The sequence below is a fragment of the Sceloporus undulatus genome, chromosome 3 (assembly GCF_019175285.1).
Source record: "Sceloporus undulatus isolate JIND9_A2432 ecotype Alabama chromosome 3, SceUnd_v1.1, whole genome shotgun sequence".
Classification (NCBI taxonomy): domain Eukaryota; kingdom Metazoa; phylum Chordata; class Lepidosauria; order Squamata; family Phrynosomatidae; genus Sceloporus; species Sceloporus undulatus.
The window spans coordinates 132,813,980-132,830,654 of record NC_056524.1 but is presented as its reverse complement, the minus strand read 5'-3'; positions in this window follow the sequence as shown (position 1 = coordinate 132,830,654).

Here is a 16,675-nt window from a genome sequence, read left to right as displayed (position 1 = left end):
TGAAAACAATCCACATTTAAAATTCACCATTTTACAAATGAAAAAGATAAAGATGTTAGTTTACTAGCAGGAGCAGATTCTTAAATAATGGGAGTTTTATGATAGCCACTTGCTGTAATACCATACGCTGTGTTGCTTGTGGCCTCCTTGTTGCATTCCCCCTTGAACCATATCAAAATCTAAGATGTTTAAGCCGTTGTAGAATAGCTTGATTTTCACAGTTGTAGGTAACATGTGATAACCCTCTAAGCAGACAGTGTGTTGCTCCCTATCAAAATGGATTGTTTTTGAGGAATCAGAAATTCAGATGACATGGCTCTTAACTATACAACACAGGGCTCAATGCATTCAGAACTTCTTTTGGTCAAAATCTATTGTAAGAAAAGCGAGCTGAAGAGGAATACCATTTGAGACCTACTTCTGTATAATGTACAGAGTGAGCTCAAACCTCACGAGATGGACTGTGTGTGTGCGGTCTATAGCAAGTCTCTATTTTTTTTTCCACCCTGATATGCCTCACAAGGGGATGGACTATGTCTCTGACATGCTGCCTTATATTGATTCCTAGATACGTCTCTACTCTTATATCAGAGCATTCCAACTATCTACAGTTCATGGTAATAGGAGAGTATCTTCACACACACAAAAGGAGAATTAATTGATTAACTTGAATATTGAATGTTGACTCCTATTACGTAGGTCTCTGCGCTTATTTCATTGTATTCATGGGGCGTGGGAATATGTTGCTCTTCAGACAAAAGCAAAGGATGAATTGGTAAACTTGGCACTTGGATATTTATACCTAATGGGACTATACCTTTTGCTAGGAATGTTGGCACTTTGGTACCACATTTGTTTCAAAAGCAACATGAGAAATTTATTTATAAAATGTAAACCCCAAAACTTATTTAAGTTGATTTGGTCCAATTAACAACATGAAGTATGTACTAATAGCTTATGTGATCTTTCTTGTGAAATTGTGTCATTCAGTATCTATTTGCTTACTTTTCTAACAGAAGTGTTGACAAGATTGGTAGTCACTACCAAGTGAAGGACATTATTCAAGATTAATCTTGACCTTTAATTCTCCAGCTGCCCCCAGTATAATACTGGCTAAAAAGTCCTCATTGATAAAAAATTATGACATACACTGTGTGAGGGTATATACCAATAGAGTGTTAAATCCTCTCATATCCCTCAAGGAAAGAAAATCTGAAGGAATGGTCTCAGATCATCCTGGACAAACTTTGAAGGATAAACAAAATAATATCAATGAACTCAATATACTTAAGGATGAATGGTCTAAAATGTGTCAAGCAACTGAATTGGTAACTAACAGTCAACATGTAGCAGAAGCGTCTCTATCTTCTAAAACAATCCCTCCAAATATTGATGATTGTCAAATCAACCATGGGAATAAAGTACAATTTATGAACTATTCTGATACATCCTTATCATCAAATGTCCTTCAACCATCTAAAGAAAAGTTTCTAATTGACCTCGAAGTGGTGGAAAATGTGGAATCTCGTCACCAAAATTGGGCCAAAGACTTAAGTGAGCTTATTTCCTTTAGTCCAATCATTCATAAACCCCTCGACAAATCTCATGACAAGCTTTACCAGAAAGACGATCCTGAGCTCAAACAAACTGGAGAAAAGGCTACGCAGCGACCCTCTAGACTCCTTGATACAAGTCAACTAATGGTTACACCTATCTCCGAAGATTTAACAGCCAAACCTAGAAGGACAACTCAGACCACTCTAGAAGTGTCTTCTCAAGCAGTATCACTGACAAGAGATCTGTATAGTTCTAACTGGAATGGTTGTATCCAGATGGATGAACAAATTACATCTTCAATTGTACCAGACCCTATTCAGTGACTGCCGGAGAGTGCTCATAAGAGTTCCCCAAGTTTTATGCTACTTTCATGGAATATTGCGGGTTGGGGAAGGAAAAGTGGTGATGTAGATTTTATTGAATATATCAATAAGTTTGACATTGTTTGTTTACAGGAGACATGGTGTCCGTATGATATTTGCTTACAAGGATATATATCTTTTTGCGTCCCGGCAGTAAGATCTGGTAAAAAGGGACGATATAAAAGAGGATTAGCTATTATGTTAAAAGAAATTAGTGGCCTTCAGCATGTAATTCTAACCTCTTGTAAGGAGATTGCACAAGCAATTCTTCTCCAATTCGAGTCTGTGAAAATAATATTAGTTAATATTTATACGTATACCAGCAAACTGTAATATTGTAACAAGGTCCATCTATTGGGACCACCTATCTAATTATATTGAAGAGTTTACTAACAAACCCGACCCTGTAGGGTGCTTACTGATGGGAGACTATAATGCTAGAATTGGCCCCTCAAACGACTATCTTTGTGAACAGTGTATGCTCAATGTAAATACGCCTCCATTTCCACTAAATCTCCCCCGAGTTAGTTTGGATACAGTTATAAACAAAAATGGGATTCTTTTGGCAAATTTTTGTATTACCCATAATTTATTTATACTAAAAGGTTCAGAGTATTTTCCAAACACAAATGGATTCACTTTTATAGCTACACGAGGGAGAAGTTCTATTGACTATGTATTAACTAGTCCAGTTTTGTTGAATTTGATTACAGCTTTTGAGGTTTGCCACAGGACAGAAAGTGATCATATGCCACTAGTAGTTTCTGTGGTATTACCCAATTTAATTATTGCACCTACTATAAATTCTGAAATGTTTGTTAGTTATGAAAGATTAAAACGAATCCATTGGAACTCTCGAACAATGGAGGCAGTCAGTGAAATCTTCAAGGAAGTTAGTGCCTTAGCGGTAATGAACGATCTAGCTAATAGCACCACAATAGAAAATGCCCTGGTAAATTATGGGAAAGTAATATCTATTATGAGCATCAAAACAGCTACTTATATAAAACCATCTAGAGGGAGGAGCTCGTGGTTTGATAAAAGTTGCCTTATAGGGAAAAGGAACCTTAGACAAATATTCCAACTTGCTTTAGAAAACCCCGAGGAAAATTTTAGTCCTTACCTAAAGGCCAGGGTAGAATTCTATAAGTTCATAGAAAACAAAAAGAAAGCTTTTTATCAGCAAAATTGGGCTGATTTTGATAAGGACCTGAAATCAAATGATTCCAAAACATTTTGGTTGGCAGTAAAGAGGCATATGAATAACGACTCAAATTTATCTTGTCCTGGCATCTCGCCCCAAATTTGGGTATCGTATTTTACAAACAAGATGCAAATTCAATCAATTGAAAATACTGTAGTAATTACAAACCCATCTATTATTTGGAGTCCTGTGTCACCAGATGAAGTATATCAATTAATTTTAAATTAAAATCTGCTAAATCGCCGGGTTATGATTCTATTACGGCAGAGGTTTTGAAACACGGTTCAGAATTATGGTCCAAAGCTTTGGCAAATCTTTTCACCCTGGTAAACAACACGGGGCTGATTCCAGCAAGCTGGAAAGATTCAATAATTATTCCTATTTTTTAAAAAAGGTGATAAGCAAGACCCAGCTAATTATCGCCTGATAAGCCTGCTTTCCATCGTGGATAAATTATATGATAGTCATTTAGCAATGAAATTGCAAAGCTGGATGACCACTCAAGCCATTCTGGGACCTGAACAAGCGGGCTTCAGAGGTCACATGTCTACCATAGATCATATTACTGTCATTTCATTTCTCATTAATAAGTATATTTCCCGTTCCAAAGGGAAATTATTTGCTGCGTTCATTGATCTAAAAGCGGCATTTGATCTAATCCATCGACCTACACTTTGGAGTAAACTGGATAGTTTAAGTATAGATCGAAGACTCTTGTTTTTGTTGAGCCAAATTCATACCAACAATCGCTGTAGGGTAAAATTTACTGATAGTGGTCATCTAACTGACCCTATCTATTCAGGAATAGGTGTAAGACAAGGCTGTGTCCTAGCTCCACATTTATTTAATTTATTTGTGGCAGATCTTCCAAATTTTATGTCAACGGTTGATACCCATCCTCCTATGTTAGGAAATCGCCCACTTCTAGTGTTACAATATGCTGATGACACTGTATTATTGTCGCTGACTCAGGTGGGCCTAAAGAGAGCCCTGAATAGATTCAGTGAATATTGTGTAAGGTTCCACCTACAGATAAATGTTAACAAATCAAAGGTCTTGGTATTTTCAAAAGGTTTCACTCCAAGGAAATGGAAAGTGAATAATCAATCTATAGAACATGTAAAAATGTATACATATTTGGGTGTTCTATTCCATTACAATGGTCTTTGGGTAAAGCAGAGAGAAAAGGCTGTTCATTCCGGGAAAAGAGCATTGGCCATGCTACAATCCTTTTACTATAAGAAGGGAAACCAAGATGTCCTTGCAGCCCTGAAAATTTATAAAGCCAAAATCAGACCTCTAATATTATATGGTATATCTGTATGGGCAACAGCTTTTAACAAGGAGGTTGAAAATCTACAAACCCGGTTTTGCAGGAAATTGTTATCTATCCTGCCATGTGTTCATTATTTAACGTTATATGATGAACTTGGCTTGGATTCACTGGAGACCACAGCCTGGTTGATGGCGTATAAATATTGGCTTAAAATTCATTATAGACCAAATAGATCTAGTTTAATCTGGTTTCTTTTATCTGACAACTATTATACTAATTGGTCAAGAACCTTTGAAGATAATCTAAAATTAAAGGGTTTAAATTTGGACTCTCTACTCCTATTGACGGAGCAGGAGTGTTTCAGGACAATTAAGGATTGTTTTTTTGAGTTGGGAACATAAGAAAATTTATTCTAACTCTCCCAGAGTATGCTCCCCTTTTGTATTTGGCATTCCCCCCTGTTGTGGTGAGATACCAAAGTATTTCCAATCATTGTCACTCCAGGCTGCGAGGAAAGCCTTCCTCTTTGCAAGACTGAACATCCATCCGTCATGTGTTACTAAGGGGAGATATATGAAAATTCCATTTCCTAACCGTTTATGTTTTTGTGAAGCATCCCCTGATACCCTACAACACATTGTCTTTCTTTGCCCATTGTATCAAAAACCGAGAAAGAAATTGATAATGAAACTGATGGAAATGAATTACTGTGTAATGGATTTAACTCTTGTGCAGTTATTGGAGGATTGTAATGAGCAGATTACACTATTGATGGCAAATTTTTTAATGGAGGCAACAAAAATTTGGTACAATTTGAACAGTTGTAATGCATAGAGTAACTTGTATAAGGAAGGAACTCAAGGTATCTATGTAACTAATTTTAGTTATAATTTTAATTGTGTATTGCATTTTTATGTTTTTGAGATGCCTAATAAAGGTTATGATGATGATGATGATGATGATGATGAACATGAAGTATGTACTAAAAGCTTATGTGATCTTTCTTGTGAAATTGTGTCATTCAGTATCTATTTGCTTACTTTTCTAACAGAAGTGTTGACAAGATTGGTAGTCTTTAGTCTATAACATGTGGAACTAATCTTCCAAAGGAGGCCACAAATCTCCTTTTAAGAAGAATCATTAATGTTAATCTGTTTTATTTTTCCTTAATTTTTTAGAATACTCATGTCTATATTTTGATAATAGGATAAGAGGATCCATCTCACCATATATATATATATATATATATATATATATATATATTCTGCCTTTTCCTTGTGGAATCAAAGCGGATTACAAGCAAAGGTAACATAAAATACAAATACAAAGTACAAAATAGCCCCCCTGTCAATTAAATAACAGCGAACATAATAACAATAAATTAATTATGCAAAAAAGACATTCAGGTGTATAACTAAATTCTATGTTTTTAAAAAAATAAAAGAAGTACTTTTTTCTTTTAATGGAATGTGACATATATTTAGAAATGTTATTGATATCTAGCTCATTTGACTTATCAGGTGATCACTGCAGGTCACATTGTAACTTTAGAGGAATAAACAGTTATAAGCAATTATAATAAAAGGAAATCAATCATTTATTCAAACATTTCTAATTTCAGAGAATGAAGACATGTGGAGAACTAATGATGTAGTAGCGCACCATCTGAATTTGTCTCAAGATTTCATGGTATCACTACATTTGCTTCAGGCATGTATCCTAAATTATGTCTGAAATTTACTTTTCCATATTCAGAAAAAAAAGTCCTTCTGAAACACTAAGGACTGGATCAAAATTACTCTAACACTGTGAAAATCCTTTCATTCTCTCTCTCTCTTTCTCTCTCATTGGTCCTGGCTCTCTTATGACAGAGGACAGGCTGGTAATGAGCTAGTAAAGCTGATACAGAAATAGCACATATTCTTAAAAGAGCACATATACAAAAATAATTCTTTGACCTGTTACAGACTGCCAAAATAAAGCTGCTTCGGGTCTCTTTGGAGGTATGCTGTTTAAATGATGCATGGGTCTTAAGAGTCCAGAGGTTGCACCAAAGCCACACTCCATTCCTAAGCACTGGAGTGCAGCTTTGGTGCAGCTTCCAGATTCTTAGGATGCATGCATCATTTAAATAGCATACCTCCAAAGAGACCCGAAGCAGTTTTATTTTGGCAGTCTGCAACAGGCCAGTATAACTTTACATGGAACTTTTAAACTTCAGTCCTGGTTGCAGTGTTCCTTCATAAAGCCCCTAGAAATGAACAACGAGGAGTGTATCAAAACTGTTTCTATAGAAGAAGTGTGATGGAGAAAGTAAAAAAACAAAATTATATGTTAACTAATGAAGGCTGTCCCAAAAGGAAAGGTGGCTTAGGAAGAGAATGTGCAATGACATGCATCTGCAGAGCAAATGAAGATTGGAACCAAAATGTACAGGGGCACAATGACCTCATATGGGTTGCTCATACTGAGGAACCAACTCTCAGGTAGGAGCTCAAAAAGTTCTGGTAGGCCCTTAGACTTAGCTGACAGACTATTCAGAAAGAAGAGAAAACTTGCAAGGGAACTGAAATGTTTGTGACAGCACCTCTAGATAGTGGTTCCCAGTGTAGCAGTGAATCTAATATGGTTTTGAGCCCAAACATTAAAAAAATTATCCATGGTGCTGTTCCCTATCAAGCTTTTTTATTTTATTTTATTTTACATCCACCTTGTTAGTCATTACAAGGACTTTGTCAAGAAATATCACCCATTCAAAAATGAAAACTGGCTGCTTTGCTTCTGTGCTCTGAGCCAAAGTCTCTTCATTTAATAATAAACTGTGAGCTAGCTCCATGGCAAGCTAAATTTAGGATTTTTACCAATACATTTATTTCTTTCCCCAACTTTTCTTACCAGCACAGGCAGCCATGACACTCAACTGAAAGGAATCAAAGCCCTCTGTCACCATAGCCGTATAGGATGGCAACTGACCTTCCTCTCCCTTCAGAGCAAGCTGAGGAAATGCCAGCTGAGGCATGGGCACACTAGGGCCTCTATCTTCAAAATAGTCTCAACACCTTGGATAATATTTATCCTCCTTACAGTTGCACTTGAGTATTTATCTATTGGATAATCTCTGGAAGATATTATCTCTTAGGCTAATGTCAGAGAGAAGTTATGGAAGACAAGACAACATCTTCCCCTGTCCTTACCAAACTAGGCATCTATATTATTAGTAATTATGCCCAAATCTGGCCCCAAATTTTGCCATATGTAATTTTAGAATCATAGTTTCTGAAAAGCAAATGTTGGTTCATTGATGAACTTTAAATCTACTTTTTTTTTCTTTTTTGCTGCAAATGACACTAATTGACTAATGCCTGAGGTTTGACTGGCAAACTTAATTACAGCTTGCATGTAGTTCTGCAGCAGTAAGGAATTTTTAAAATGTACTTCTCAATTAGGTTTAAATTTTCCATAAGTTGTGGGGGGTTTTTAGCGGGGAGGGGGGGTCATTGGCAACTTTAGCATCCTGTATTAAATCCATTATACTAACTTTAGAAACACATCTTGTCATTTCCCATTTTTGCTTCTCAAATATATATATATATATATATGAGAGGGAGAGAGAGAGAAAGAACTGAAAATAAAAGACCAAATTGCTGGCATATGGCCTTATTGAAGGCTCCAGATTTTCTCCTCAGTTTAAATCTTCACTTGATTTCAGTGGAGGGGAAACATAGCATCAATTATTCTTAGATGGTTTCTTTATTACAAGTTGATTGACTATGCCAGATTTTTAAATGGAGAAAATATGTCTGATTCATTAAAAACATTGCTTAGTTATAATAACAAGTATCTGATAACAGCTATAATGGAGAAAGTAGAACTTGCATCTAAATGTTTCCTAAAGCAAAATTCAAAGCAAAATCTGGGGCTCTTCTCAGGTAAAACTTCACAAGAAATGCAAAGGAAACTGAATGGAGTTCAGAGTTTCTCACATCCCTAAGAAATGAAAGAGCCTAGTAACATGACAAGCACTTTCACAAAGGAATGATATGCTAGGACACTGTGAGATAAATAATGACAACTAGTTAAGACAATGTCACCATAGGCATTATCACCCACATTTAAGAACTGGAGATCACTGACTGACTGAAGCTGCATCTACACAGGTTAAATAATGTGCCCTTACACTGATCCCAGTCCTGTTGGAACACGTTATGTTCCTCTCATTCCAATTGAAAGCACATATTTTTGATGTCTAGGGACTTTAAGGTAATTTTTAAAACCCTTTGGTTTACTCTGCTATGAGGGGGGCAGCTTTAAACAAACAGACAAACAAACAAACAGTTTCTCCCACCTTGACTTGGAAATTGAAGTTGAGAGATACAGCGATGGTGGGGCCAGGTTGGTTAGTGGTCACGTAGATCACCTGATCATTCCCACCATGAAAGCATAGCTCCCTTGTTTGTATCAGGTGACACTACCTTTTTTGTTTGTTTTATTTATTTAGTGTTTATATGCAAATCTTTGCACAAATTCACAAAGCAATATTTCACCTCTGTTCTACCTCTTTCACATTATAGAAGCACAGATGGGCAATCAGATCAGCTAATAAACAGAGATAGGCTATATCATTAAGTCAATATGTGAATACACATATATGCAGTAGTAATCCAGAACAAAACTGCAGCTGCTGTGATTGTGTGACCAGTCATAAACTGATACAGCAAAGGAATGCACATAATAGAAGTTCCTCCCCCCCACCCCCTGCACTGCACTGCTGTGGATATGTAATGTGGGCCCTGTGTGGATTTTAAAACTGGTTTCAATTTGGATTAAAACAGGTGTGTGCATCAGTAAAGAGGTCAAACTGGGTCAAGGATACTAAGCGGTGAAACTGATTTATAGCCCTAGTGCAAATTCAACCATAATCTCCACTGATTGGAAGATGGAGGATTGAAACAGCTAAAATCCCATATTACCTTCTTTCTGGCACACTGGCTATATGTTGTTGCTTTTCTCTCCCCTCCCCTCTATAATTTTCACTCTGGAAACTATTTTTACATATGAAATTAACCACTTGCTGATACAGTCAGTAATACAGATCCCATTATGATCTAGTTTATGTTTCCCATTTTGAGCAGGTATATTTGCCTAAGAGTGTGGCCTAACATGTTTCACATATGGATTTCAAAACATGTCATAACAATATGTTCTGAATTTGAAGCCCATGTTGCAATTATTGTTGCAAAGAGATGTGCATCAAGGATGTATGTTTGTAACAGCTGCCAACAGGCCCAAACAGTAACTATAGCAACAAATGGAATATAGGAAAAAGTTGGAGCGGCAGACCTTTATAACTGATTTCACTGAATCCTTGCACTTTTAGGACAAACATTTATATTTACAGGGTCAAAATGAGGCTACTCATTTGGGAAATAAATGGTAAGACAATGAAAATCTTTTAATAACTGTGCAGGGCTGCACAGTAGTTAAAAACAGAAATACAGTTTGATGCAATTGTGACAAATGTCCCCATTATTAAATCCTCAGGCTGGCCAATGAAAGCTGATTTCCTGCCTGGGCATTTAATAATAGGGACTGGAGCTAAACAGTGGATGCTATCTGTTTTTGATCCTTCTTGGAGCATCAAATTTTAAGGAGATTTTAGTGACTGAACACACCAAGATCTTTAAATTCCAGTGTCCCAGCAGATTTGTCTCCCTTTCAATGTAACACCAGTTCACTTATACACAAGGTCCCAAATAAAGTAGCCAAAGAGGAAATATGAATGAGAGCTTCATAGTTAGAAACATGGGCCCTCTCCAGACGGGCCAGTCTGTACGTACTCCGTACGTACTAGGGTTGCCTGGAGGTATCTCTTTTAGATGCCCGCAACCCTAGTACATATGGAGTACATAACAGACACCTAGCGTCCGCACATCTCGGTACCCAGGTGATGTCACGAGTGTGCCAATGGCGCACTGCAGCGTCACTCACATGCTACAAAAAGAAGCCACTTTTTGAGGCTTCTTTTTCTTGCCGCCACCAAGCCGCATGGTATATCCACTGCGGTTTGCCGGCGGCACAAACAGCACCATCGCCAGACTGTCTTTTAAGGATGGTCTGTAGCACGCCATAGATACCCGGCCACATACCTGCTAAACTCAGAGATTAGCAGAGAAAAGTAGCTCTCTATTATCTACCATCTGGGAAAGCAGCCAAATGGCTGATAAGTCCAGCCTAGTTCCCAAACAAACAAACCCCTGGCTAGCAGAGTCAGTGCAAGCAACACAGTCTTTGAGTTTAAAGGCATTATCAGAAGAAGGATTACCAAAACAGTTGTCAAAGGGTCAGAGAGTTGAGGTATAAGATAGGCAGGTCAATAAGGCAGTCCAATGTCAAGGGTTCCAGAAAATCAAGATAGGTCAGCAATCTAAGAAGCAAAGGTTTGGTCCAAAAAGCCAAGGGAGCCAGAGACAGAGTCTTTCTTCCAAGAAGGTAAAATAATCACTGGCAACCAGACACACCATGCTCCAGCTGCCCAGGCAGCTAGCATTCAGGTGTGTGTGATTGCCAACTCGTTTCTGATAAAGCTTCTTTGACCTTCAAAAGCCCTCCCTTTTGGCTCAATACTCCCTGAAAGTAAGCACAATCCCCTGATCCTCCTCTATGTCCACAGTCTCGGCCCCAGAACCTCTGGAGAGGCCACAGACTCTGCTACAGCAGAACTAGGGCTGGTCTCAGGCTCCCCAATTGCAGGCTCAGGTCCCAGAGCCTTTGGCTGATCCTCTGTGTTCTCTGAGTCATCCTTCAAGCTGGGCATGACATCTACCACCCTGCCTATTTCCCTAATCTTCCCGAGGAGCTCCATCTCACAACCCCCCTGGATACATTCAAAAAGAGACTCAAAACCGTTCTCTTTTGTCAAGCTTTTCCCCCTGAAGAATAAAGTTACTCATGCTGGCTGTTATCGATCCTCTGCTTTACCCTGGATATGTATGTGATATGTTATGAGCGAGTATTAATAGAGATTGTATTTTTGTACTGTTTTATATTATATAATAATTTTGTAATGGTTTTTTTAGTCCGTAACCCTGCTTCGATCCAATGGGAGAGGTGGGGAAACATAAATAAAATTTATGATGATGATGATGATTAATCATGCTTCCCAGGCCTGCTGAATGAAAAAAATCTCTGGTAGTATCCAGAAATCCTTGAGCCTTGAACCAGAATGTCAAGGCTAACAAGCAAGTCTTGATGGACTGCTTGTTAGACCAACTTTTAAGGAAGTTCTCCAACTCCTTCCACTTCTCTGTGTCAGGGTGTAAGACTGGGGACCACTTCTCATGTTGTCCAAATACTTGAAACTGTGCTGTTTGGTTTTGTGCTCAACATGTGAAGATGCATTTTACTTCTACTGTAGATGCATGGGAACAATGGGGTCCAGAATTACATGCATGATCACATTTCTGCCCCTAGTTTTATCCCTCAACTGGAGCAGAGATTTTCTCTCCAGTGTATTGGGCTTTCAGGAGTGATGTCACCACAGAAACCTATGCTTCACTTGCCTATGTATCATAATTGATGTTCTGTTGCTCCCTTGTATATTCATGAACATGCAAAGCAGCACCAAAAAATCTCCTTCTTGTTCCTATTTTCCATCCATTTATAACATTGATATTTGTCTTCTTCATATATTCTTTGAAGACGTAGCAAATACTACAGTAAACACTAAAACTCTCTTCTTTTTTAAATTATGGTTATTTTTCAGCATGAAACAGGAACACATCCGTTTTCTAAACAAAAGAAGTAATATTCTCCTTGCCAGAGCCATAGACTCATTATTTGAGTCTACAGAGTAAAACTCTTTACTTTCCTGAGCACATTCCAATATTTCTGTGCTTTTTTAGTGCTTCCAGGCTCTACTTAATCCAGTCTTCTGCAGACAAGAGATCTGATTATTCTGTGGACTGAACATATGGATCCAGAATGCAGTGTGTACATAATAAAAGAGAAAGACAAGGTTGCTATTAAACATGTGTGGGTGGTATGGTTTTTCTGTTTACTTTTGTTTCGACATTTATTTTGACAGTATTTAAGAGTGTTTTAATATATTTGCTGTGCATTAACACCTTCATATATACACAGATCATGTTTTCTAATGTACTTTTCTTCAGATGGCCTTTTAAAATCTGACTACTTAATTACCATAACCATATAATTAGAATAAACACATTTGAGAAGATCTTTCTTCCCAAATATGTGCACTTCACCAAAATGTGATGTTATGTGTATGGGGCAATTTAATCCAAAACTATTTATATTCTAGGAATGTAATTTTTGCTAATTTTCTTCATGAAGGAAGCAATTTACTTATCCCTGTGTGAAACTAATCTAAAACTGCACACTTTTGGAAGATTATTTAAACTCTGTGCAAAATTTTATATACTTGTTGCACACAGAAACAGAACTTCACAGTACAACAAAAATAAATAATCACATGTCAATTTTATGTACAATAAGTATCTAACTGAAAATATTTCTCACTCCAAGATTATTCTTGTCAGAGTTTCTCAATACTTGAGAAGCACATTTTGACTTTTTAATACACACACACACACACACACACACACACACTATATATCCTCCTTTTCTTTAGCATGTTTTCCCCCCAACTGTACAATTTCCCTTGTATATGTTAGATAAATCATAGCTTAGTGGCCTCTGCTCAATAGAGCCCTCATACTAATAGTTAACTAACTTGCAAATTTACAAAGAGTTGTGTTGCCTTTACTTATATTTGTGAAACATTTCATGTCCTTGAGGTGTACCTAATGGATTTCCTTCTCTGATATAATTCCTTCTCCATTCCCTAAAATCTTGCCTAGAATCAGAGGACTTTATCACATAAGAAAAGAAAGATGAAACCAGTTGGGAGAGTAGCGGCTTTCTCTGTGCCTTTCCTCATGCCCTGATAGCCCCATCTTAGTGATGGTTGAGGATCAACAGAGGGATATCAGGGTTTTTAGTTTTAACTGCTGTTTTTATGCTTGATATTGTGTTTTTAATATGTTATACTGTTTAATACTGTCTTAAGGGGGGGAGGGATAAAGTGTTTTTAATTGTCATATTTTATATTTTACTGTTGTTAACCGCCCGGATTGGTTTGCCAGAGGGCGGTATACAAATAAATATTATTATTATTATTATTATTATTATTATTATTATTATTATTACTTCTGTTCTCTTCCCGAGGGGAGACATTTGGCAAAGCATGCCTTTTGTCAAACATGAAAAATCAGCTTGGCAAAAGGCACTTGCACAACAATGTTTTTATTCTCTTAGACTCAAATGAAGACAAAGTAAATCCTTTCTGAACAACTCTTGCCAAGAAAACCCCATGACAAGTTTCCCTTAGGATCACCATAAATCAGAAAATGACTTGAATGTACACAACAACAACAATGTTACAGTGCCACTAAACAACTGGAAGTTCTTCCTAGTGAAGCCTGCTTTTCTCCTTTGTTATTTGGCTTCTGGCAATAGGTGAAGGCCAATTGGTTTCAAATGGCATGAAACATATAAAGTATTTCCTGTCCCCTTTTTGATGTCATCTTGAGTATCTCTTCTATCTTGTTAGGACTGTCATGTTTATTTGATTATTTTAGTTTACTATGGGCTCTTCCAGATTGGTTTTTTAAAAGTATAGACTTGTGTCATCTGGAGCAGCTCTATTATTGTTACTTATTTTTATCAGTTTACCTCAGTATAATATTGTTAGTCACCTTGAAAGTGCAAAAGGTACAGCACTAATCTTTTTAGAACTAAGTAAACATGTAAGATAAATGTTTTTCCAATATTTGCAACTGGATAAATTTCACAGCCTTTTTCATAACATCTCAAACAGGTCCCCATTCCCTTTCTGCACCCTCTGCTTTCAGACACTTGGTAATGCTTTCCCATAAATGTAATATGTGGAGATTCATGTCATCTATATAACCACAGCATTTTAACTTCTGGTATTCCTGGGAGCCATAATCTCACAGAATGTTATAGTCTTTCCTGTGAGGACAGTTCAAGTAAGGCTCACTTTTAATTTACTCCTTCACCGTTTGGGATTTCTCAGTGTGTTATGACTTCCGTATGGTGGATTTTAGATTTTGGCACCAAAAAACACTGAGGGCCAAAGCTCTCATGAGTTTGGCAAAATGAAGAAGAGTCAACAGATGGACACCTCAGGTAACATACTGAGATCAATGTGGTTGATTAATACACAAATGTTCAGTTATGCTATTGATGAATGTCAGACTTTCAACATCAGCACTGTAGTAACTCAACAGGTTCGTATTTTTACTGAGGAGAAGTGCAAATAATGGCATTAATGCAATGAATGTTTTCTTAGATGCCTATTTTTTTTTAAGAAAAATCAGTCAATAAAAGATTTATTCAGCTTATGCTATTCAGTTCATTTCTCTTTTCAGCCAAAGAAGCAGAGTCCAGCCTCTCCATTTAAAAGAGCCCAGGCTGAATAATTATATACTCCAATTGTTCTCCATCTGCTGCTAGCTTGATCTACAAATGCCTTTTCTCGTACCAGAAAGGCAAATAGCAGATATTCAGCTGTTCAGTGTTTCCATCTAGGTAAATGAAACTGACTACAGTCTGGTAGAGGAGCCTATATTAACACTGTATAAAAAGTTGAGGGGGAAAAGTTGATTTATGTTCAGTTAAGGCATTGTCTAGGCAGTGAATTATAAGCTTGTCCCTCTTTGGAGATTGTGTCAGGAGAAAACATCATTGTGCATCGTCCAAATCCAACATCATTTCTTTACTGATGATCCCCCCCCCCTCAACTTCCTTGCTTTTGCCAGTACACCTGTCTTCTTCAGGAATGCAAGCAGAGACCGGAACAAGATGCCTACACATTGTTGTTGTTGTTGTTGCTAATGATAATAATGATGTTTCTCTTTCTCTCTCTCTCCTTATGAGCAGTAGTGTGAATTGGGTCTAAAGTAGAGAGCAACTAAACAAAAGTGGAAAGTGTGAAAAGAAGGTGAATCCATTAAAGGAATTTTTTTTAAGCTCCCATTTTTAGTACTCTTGCTTAACTTTGCTTGTTCCCAAAACCTGGAGACAATAGCCATTTATTACCTTTGTGAGTAGTCTCATTACTTGTGGGACTAGACTAGTATGAGACAAATGTAGAGATACAAATTTGACTTCCTTCCTAAATATCCCACACTACAAAGTATTATAAAGATAGTAAGGTTATTCTCAGATAAAATGCTTTACAAGTGGTACAATGATAAACAATAATGTGCACACTGAAAGAGAACCGACAAGCTGCTTAAGGACACTGGACCAGAATGGAGATGTTAGTAGAATATATGTGAAGTGTACATTGTTGTTAAGGATTATTTACAGTGGCAAATGACTGAAGCAGAAGTGAGAGGAGGAAGAATTCTGACATTCACCTCATGCGGCCTTGCTCTGGAAGCCTATCAATGGTGGTAACCCTAAAGTCTGCCAACTTCCACACTTTTAAAATGTTGAGCATGTGCCTTGCCACCATCTGAGATAAAAAGGCTTTATCTTGGAAATAGTGCACAGCTTAATCTTTCTGACTCCAAATAGTAAACAATGGCATTTACATCTTCAGATGAAGTGGGGCAAATACATGGGCAGATTAATATAATTTGTATTCTTCTATTAACTATCATCAGTATAAATGTAAATACTTTAAAGCTATTTAAGAAGTCAATCCTAATAGTTATCTCAGGAGCTCCAATGTTGTAGATTCCAAAATATGCAAAAAAACTATCATGGCCATGCTAACAGGGTGAGGAAAGTAATATTTTGGCTCACCTACCATTTTAAGTTAAGCCATACCCTACTGTTGAAAGTACTGAAAGGAAAACAGTCTATCCCATATCCAGTGCTGCTGTAGATTATAGCCAAATTTAGGGGAGAGACTGGTAGCCAGATAAGCTATGGCGGGTTACAGACCGCCTCTTTGAGGCGGGCTGCACCCGCCCCTTTCCCCGCCGGATCGAGGCCTGAGCTGTTAGAACGGCAGCCGCTGAGGCCCGATCCGCCACTTTTCAGGCTGCGGGGAAGCAGCAAAACGCCGCTTCCCTGCAGCCTGAAAAGGGGTGTCCTTGGGGCTTCAAGCCCCAAGGACACTCCGCGGCGGCGGGGAGGGGGAGAAAGGGGCCGCTTGGCCCCTTTCTCCCTTGCTTCGCTGGGCGCAGCCGTCTGAAGGCTGCGCCCAGTGAAGCAAAGCAG